The sequence below is a fragment of the Ceratotherium simum genome, chromosome 10 (assembly GCF_057802395.1).
Source record: "Ceratotherium simum simum isolate JZ-2026a chromosome 10, ASM5780239v1, whole genome shotgun sequence".
NCBI lineage: Eukaryota > Metazoa > Chordata > Mammalia > Perissodactyla > Rhinocerotidae > Ceratotherium > Ceratotherium simum.
In genome coordinates, this window is record NC_141909.1 from 27,833,302 (window position 1) to 27,840,416 (window position 7,115).

The 7,115-nt window shown below is 34.4% G+C and overlaps 1 long non-coding RNA gene across 1 annotated transcript; it reads right to left on the minus strand.

Moving 5' to 3' along the window:
* Nucleotides 1-450: 450 nt before the first annotated feature.
* LOC147916081 (uncharacterized) lies at nucleotides 451-6,845 on the minus strand. The gene is made up of 3 exons (XR_015553334.1): nucleotides 6,749-6,845; nucleotides 4,739-4,839; nucleotides 451-1,172 (listed from the first exon to the last, which is right to left on the minus strand). It is a non-coding gene; the product is annotated as an uncharacterized LOC147916081 (long non-coding RNA).
* Between the last annotated feature and the right edge of the window lie 270 nt (nucleotides 6,846-7,115).

A 7,115-nucleotide genomic window follows, 5' to 3' on the forward strand; every position in this document is an offset into this window, starting at 1 on the left:
ATAAAGAATTACAAAGATGGGTCATATTTTCAGGAACCAGCTTGTCTCTGTTGCAGCAAATAATTTCCCAGTATTTGTGTGAGAACACAGCTGCCTAGAACAAAGACGAGCCTTCCTTTAGTCATGTTGAATGGCCACATGAATAAGTGCTGACTAATAAGATGTAAGCTGAACTTCCTGGAAACTTTAAAAGATGACTCAAAAGTTTGGTTTGTCTCCTTTCTCTTCCCCTTCCTCCTGCTTGAGTTTCTTTTTTTTTTTTTAATTTTTTGTTTATTGCAGTAACATTGCTTTCTAACATTGTATAAATTTCAGGTGTACACCCTTATACTTCTATTTCTGCATGGATTATATCATGTTCTCCTGTTCACCACCCAAATACTAATTACAATCCATCACCACACACATGCCTAATTATCCCTTTTGCCCTCCTCCCTCCCCCCTTCCCCTCTGGTAACCACCAATCCAATCTCTGTCTCTATGTGTTTGTTTCTTATTGTTATTATCTACTACATAATGAGTGAGATCATATGGTGTTTGACCTTCTCCCTCTGACTTATTTCACTTTGCATAGTACCCTCAATGTCCATCAATGTAATACCAGAGTGGTAGAGCAGAGAGGAAGAGTTTCATAAGAGATAAATATATAGCTTCTCTCCTGTTTAAGCCACTATTACTTGGATTTTCTTCAGAATGGCAGCTAAACCTAATCAAAATAACTCTTTATAAATATACATGGTTTCAATTTCATTTGATGGAATTTCCAAGAGAAAAAAAAGTAACAGTTCAGACATTTATCACTTAAACATGAAAAATTTTATATAAAAAAATAACTAAAAATATACATGTTAAGCAAGGATACCACAGGCAGCAGCTAAGATAGGTCCCAAACTGTGTTGGCTTTAAAAGATTGTCATTGTCTCATGAAGTTCCACCCTCTTCTTGAAATTGCAACACAACCTCTAGATTTCACAAAAAAGAGAAACCCAAAACGTGGTATCTTTGTGAAGAAGTGGCGCACAGATCTATGTTTTTAATCCAGTGATTTCAAAAATTTCTTTTTCTGGATGAGTTTTATTTTCTGCAGAATTGGAATGCTGTCCCTGATGATGACAGTGAGTCACCTCTTCTTTCATCAGTTCAATCATATGATGCTCTTCTTCTTCGGATAACTACCAAAGAAGAAATGGACAATGAAATCTAGTATTTTCTGGCATTTTTACATAGTCTCTGAACGTTATTGGCAACCAACTCTAAATACGGTAAATAAAGTGAAGTGGGTTTATATAACAGAATGTTATGCATACATGCATAACTCTTAGAACATATTGTTGAGCAATAAAAATTAAAATGCAATGAGATTTAAAGAAAAATATCACTTGCATAAACAGATACGTTCATGAAACAATGTCATGCGATTTCAGATAAGCAGACATACACACATCTATTGCACACATTAAAGTGAAAGCCTCTGGTGAACGGTGTGCCTGAGGAAGACAGTGGTTGGGATAGGGCTAGAGAGGAATGCTAAAAGGAGAGACGGACTTGGTTCAGATTTTCAGCTCCCATTTGCTATAAGCCAAAGAGTATGGTTAATTTTTGACTTTGAATTATAGAATTAGAAAAATATATACAAAAGGTAGTTTTTGTTTTGTTATTTTGTAAAGACATCTGCCCAATATCACTTAGAACTGAGAAACAGAGTCATTTCTCCAGTTACAATGTCAAGTTTATCTATGCATTTTAAATGGCAGATGCCAACCCTGCGTGTGTTGTGTGTGCGCATTCACACATGCACAATTTGCATGAAAAAGAACACACTAAAGACTGCAAACAGCATCTATAGCATCTAAGCCCTGGCTTCTGAGGGTTGACATCTATTCTAAATTCTTCACATTGCTAGAATATTCTTCCTTTTCTGTGATCACAAATCTTTCTTAAATTCTAGTTTTTGTCCAAGTTATATATAGTAGTTTAGTTTCTGATCCTCAAATATGGATCACGCTACACTCCTGTGTAGTATAGCTCCCTCTGCCTATCACTATTATCATCATTATCACAGCCAGGCATCTAATTATCTTTCCTCAGGAAAACTTATTTGACTTTTCACTAATTCAACAAACGTTGCACATAACTCCAAGAGTATCACACCACTGGCAAGGGCTCTCACTTTCTAGATTTGAAATTAGCGCTGCAAATGAGTCAGAATTTGCCTAAATTTCATCCTGTCTGAATAACAAATGTTGAAAAGGGAATCCATGCATCAGAGAGGAGGATGGATAAAATAGCCGCAGGATGATATTTAGGCAAATTCTCAAAACCCTAAATCAGCTGAATAGTTATGTTGAACTCTTATAAGAACATTTCCTAGGAATCCACAGAGAAGACAGATAACAAAAGCATCTCGAATGCAGAAATGCTCGCTGCACATCAGGGACTGTGTCACATCTAGTGAGACAGACCTGAGGCACCAGCGCCGAATGCACAATGAAGTTGGAGTTGTCAGGTGACAAGCAAAGGAGGTTCAAGCGAAAGTAAGATCAGGGCAGTGTAACCAGGGACCACTTCGCTGACAGCTTTAGCAGAAGCTGATTTAGAAAATGCACAACAAAAGCATGAAGGAAAGAACTGTAAAGAGAAACAAATCCATGAGCAATGATATTGAGCGGCAAATTTGCATTCTGGTTAAGTATGCTGTAAGGCTATATAGGATCCTTATTGATGGAGTTTAAACTGTGCTTAAATTAAAAGTCCAAATAAACTTGAAAATATGAGTGATTTATTGGTTTTGGGTTAAAAGTGTATTGTAATCTGAGAGAAGTAAGAAAATTCTTTCAATGGTCTCTAATAAAGCTGTCTGAAAAATACAAAAAGGTGAGTTCATTCTCTTCCTTAAAGGTTTTAAATAGAAGAGGAAGCAAGCCTCAAATTTCATGTAAAATATACGTCTTGATTAGGTCTTTTATAATACTCTGCAATGTCATTTTCCTAAACCCTTTCCTTTTTGACCTTTGGCAAGGAGAGTATACATAACATTTCACTGAAAATATCAAGGAGATATACTTCAGCAACAGTTAAAAACTGAGAAGGTATAAATATGCTTTAACTCTTCTACAGATTTAATTTTATAGAATGGGTAATGAGCTAATACAATCTCTAACAAACTGATTTCTTTATCCCCAAAGTGTTTTAAGTAATCTTACAGTGCAGGTACAAGACACAGCATCAGTCATTTGATGGATAAATAATTATCATGGTTTGTATAACTTGCTACAAGTTCATTATTTGTAATTTCATTATGTTCTGATGTAGCAAAATAACTCATTAAAATTTTAATTTGTGTTTTGTTTTCCATATTTATTAAACATTTTCCTCTTCCATTCCAAAGGAAGAATCGGGCCTTTTATATTTCCTTTCCTAAGAAGTTTTCTCAAGTCAGGTAGGTGAAGCTACTGGAAACAAGCCTCATTTTTGTGAAAACTCAAGCTTATTTATGAGGCTTTGCTAGGTGTCTTATTGGGGAAGTGGCGTATATTTTGGAAACCATTTCACTGTTAATGAATTCATTCAAAACAACTCATTATGTTTGCCAAATTACATATTATCACAAAACACGTTCCTGTTAAATATTTACAAGGTTTTAGCAAATTGTACTGCATGGGATGTTTCAATAACTTTAGAATATTTTTGAAGTTTTAGTTCAGTTTTAATTTTAATTTGGTGTAAAAAAAATCTCAGGCTTTTTATTCAGCCAGTTAGCTGTGGTTTTAAGGGTTAGCTGAGTTAAATGCCAGTGTGTATATACTCGTGTTTCAGACACTGAACGTCTCATGTTTTTTCAGCATACACAAACTATACCTTTGATCAAATCAGTTATATTTCTGGATTAGGATTCAAAGTGTATTGAAATTGAGAAATGTCCTGATTCATAAACACTTGCAAATCAAAACTCACAAGAAATACATTTCCAAAAGACATAAGTCTCGTCTAGAAAAACCCAGGGTATACTGTACTTGGTTCACAGTGGAGTTGGTGTAGTTAAACTGCTGCAGGCAAATAGAAAAGAAATTACAATTAAAATTAAACTAAACTGTAAATCTGACTGACCAATTACTATCCAGGAGGAAGACAAAAATAACTTTCTGGGGAAAAAATAACTTTTCATCAAAACTATGCTTTGCTGAGGCAGTTTTTCTAAATCACTGCTTATCAGCCAAGGCAATTTTGCACCCTTGGCAGGGTTCATTTGGCAGGACATTTTTAGTTGTCACAAATTGGGGGAGGAGAGCTGAGGAAGCTATATGAATCTGGTGGGTGGAAGCCAGAGACACTACTAACCATCCTACAATGGCTTGAGATTACTAGATATTTAAAAAATGTAAATTAGAAAATCAACTGTTTTATTTTCTCCCCAGTGAAAAATCTAGGTGTGATAACTTAATAATCAATACTTCCCTGGATAGACTTTGTCTTCTTTACCTCCTTAATCATCAGTCATATTTTAACACGGCTGTTGACGCCATAGCATTTAAGTAAAATTTAAAAGCTCTTATTACTAGAACAGAATTTAAATTGAATCCTGCTTCTTAAAATTTGCCTTGTTCCCATGTGCATAATACACACAAACACACACACACACAGACAGATTAAAAAAAAATACTACCTAACATTTGCATAACCCCTTAAAATTTGCTATATTATTCCAAGTGGCCTCATCATATTCCCTGAATCCAATTACCTCCAATAGGCTGGTTGTGTCTAACAATAATCTCTCTTCTTGAGCTTCAGAAGTGTTCAACATCTGTTGGTCCCTTTTCATAGACGCTCGTAGCACATTGCCTGGCATAGAGTGCATATGCAGTCAATTCTATAGACTATATCATAAACAGCATGAGAATATGAATAAGTCTGCCTAATTCACCAACGTATCCAAATACCTCACATAATATTCACCACATATAGCGTCTCAATAAATATTTATTAAGTGAGTGAATGAATGAAATGGAAAGCTTCTTGATTCATTTTCAATTCTATACAATGTCTCTGCTTTTCTTAGAGAACCCAAAAGATATAAAATCCCTATATTTTGTGTATTTTGGAAAGCAAATACCTTTTTAGGTGTAGCACAGTTGAATTGATTGATAAAATGTATTGGTAAGACTTTGATTTTTGAATCACACAATGTAAAAGCATAGTAACAAGGTTAATGAGCTAGAAAGTAGATTATAATCGAACAGCCTGTGATGAACAGGGAGAGGGTGAAGGAAAACCTACTAACGTCTCAAGCTGTAAACTGTTGAGATGAAGTCCTTTGTTTGAACATTTCTTTTACTTTTGAAAAAATATTTAGGTCTCTCAGAGTCCATTTGTGCTTTGTTGGAGAGAAAAAGTAGATTTTTAATTTTGCATCTGTTTGTTTACTAAATGGAAATAGGTTCAAACCGGATCTCAAAGCTGCACCAAATCTTAGATACTATCAGTCTTAGTCACAAGGCTAAGGACACATATAAATAAAAGACCTTCAATTTTCATTTATGTTGTAGCTTGTAATCTTAACCATCCTACTATGTTAAATAATATTGCATATTTAATTTTACTTAGAACTGAGGAGAACAGTTCAAAATTTAAATTTAGCATCCAAGTAAAGGATATAAGAAATAGTTAAATCAATAATAGAAAGAAAAACATAAATTCAATTTTACTTTAAAATGTCATTTTCATGTTCCCTTAGCAATTTGGAGTTATTAAGATGACATAGACAGGAAATTTATTCTTGTTTCAATTAGTTACTTAACTGATAACCTTGCATTTAGATATGAATTCATTGCTTAATAGTATGCTGAAAATAATACATGCTTTCTCCTTCATATTATACTATGTTAGTGCAGAATAAACATTATAATTTATGTGAGTGTCCTCTGAAAACCATAGATACAAAATTTTCAATGTGTATGTCACTGTTCTCTTTAAGAATGTATACATTTTTTTCCAAGACATTCATGGAAGCATGTACCACATATTTGCTGAAATTTTCTTTAAACTATATGGTTCTACAATTCCACATTTTCCCATTAACAGTGGTAAATTAGGACAGAAGAATTATGCCATGTGCAACATCTACTTTATAAATGTATTATCTTTAATCATTTTTTTTAACTGCACAATATTTATTTCAAATCATGCAATTAGACTTTAAAATTGTCTGTAATTTCATTAAACTTTGTAGTGCATTTCCATTCTGACTCATATATGTAATAGAATGAAAATCATTTTCTCAGCTGGTACATTTTGAAAACAAATTATCTTTATTTAGAAGAATAACTTGACATGCCACTTAGAAGACTGAGTTCATGTTTTTGAAAGAAATAACCTAGAGGTAGATAAATATCTTTGTGTAAGAGAAAAATACTGAGAAATTTAAAAATAGTACATAGATAAGAAGCAAGGCATAAATAGATAGTTAAGTAGAAGTTGGATTAAAGGTTTACTACCGTAAACGTTTTGCATAATTATATGCAATAAAATTGTAAGTGTGAGTGTCCCAACCTCCCACTCACAATCCATCTTTACTCACCCACAAGAAGATACAATATACACAAGCATCTAGAAAGGCAAAATGTCCCTACCCACAATTATAAATTATTTTGTATATTAAAATACGTATTGACTCAGTGTGATGCAATCCTCACCTTCATCAAGTTGCTAGGTTTATCAAGCAGCAGAATAAAAAATATAGCGAATACATTACCGCCCAAAGAGGAGTCCGTCTGCCTGCCGTAAGACATGCCAATTGTTAAGAGGCAAGGTGGTAGGAGAGAAAGGATTATTTATTACAGCTTGCTAGCAAGGGGGAAGATGGCCAACTAATGTCCAAACGAATCATCTTACAGAACAAAGACAACAGGCCAGTTATATAGAGGGCTGGTCTCTGGGTGGGGAAGGCATCTGTTTTCAAGGTGGGGCATCCATCTGATCTCTGGGTGGAGGCAGACATCTTGTCTTAGTTCCTGATAGTCTTTTGTTTTATCTGATATGCATCAGAGACTGGAGCAACGTCCTCTACCCTGATCCTTTAGCTATCCTTGATGATGGCTATCAGCATAGACTCTCGGCCC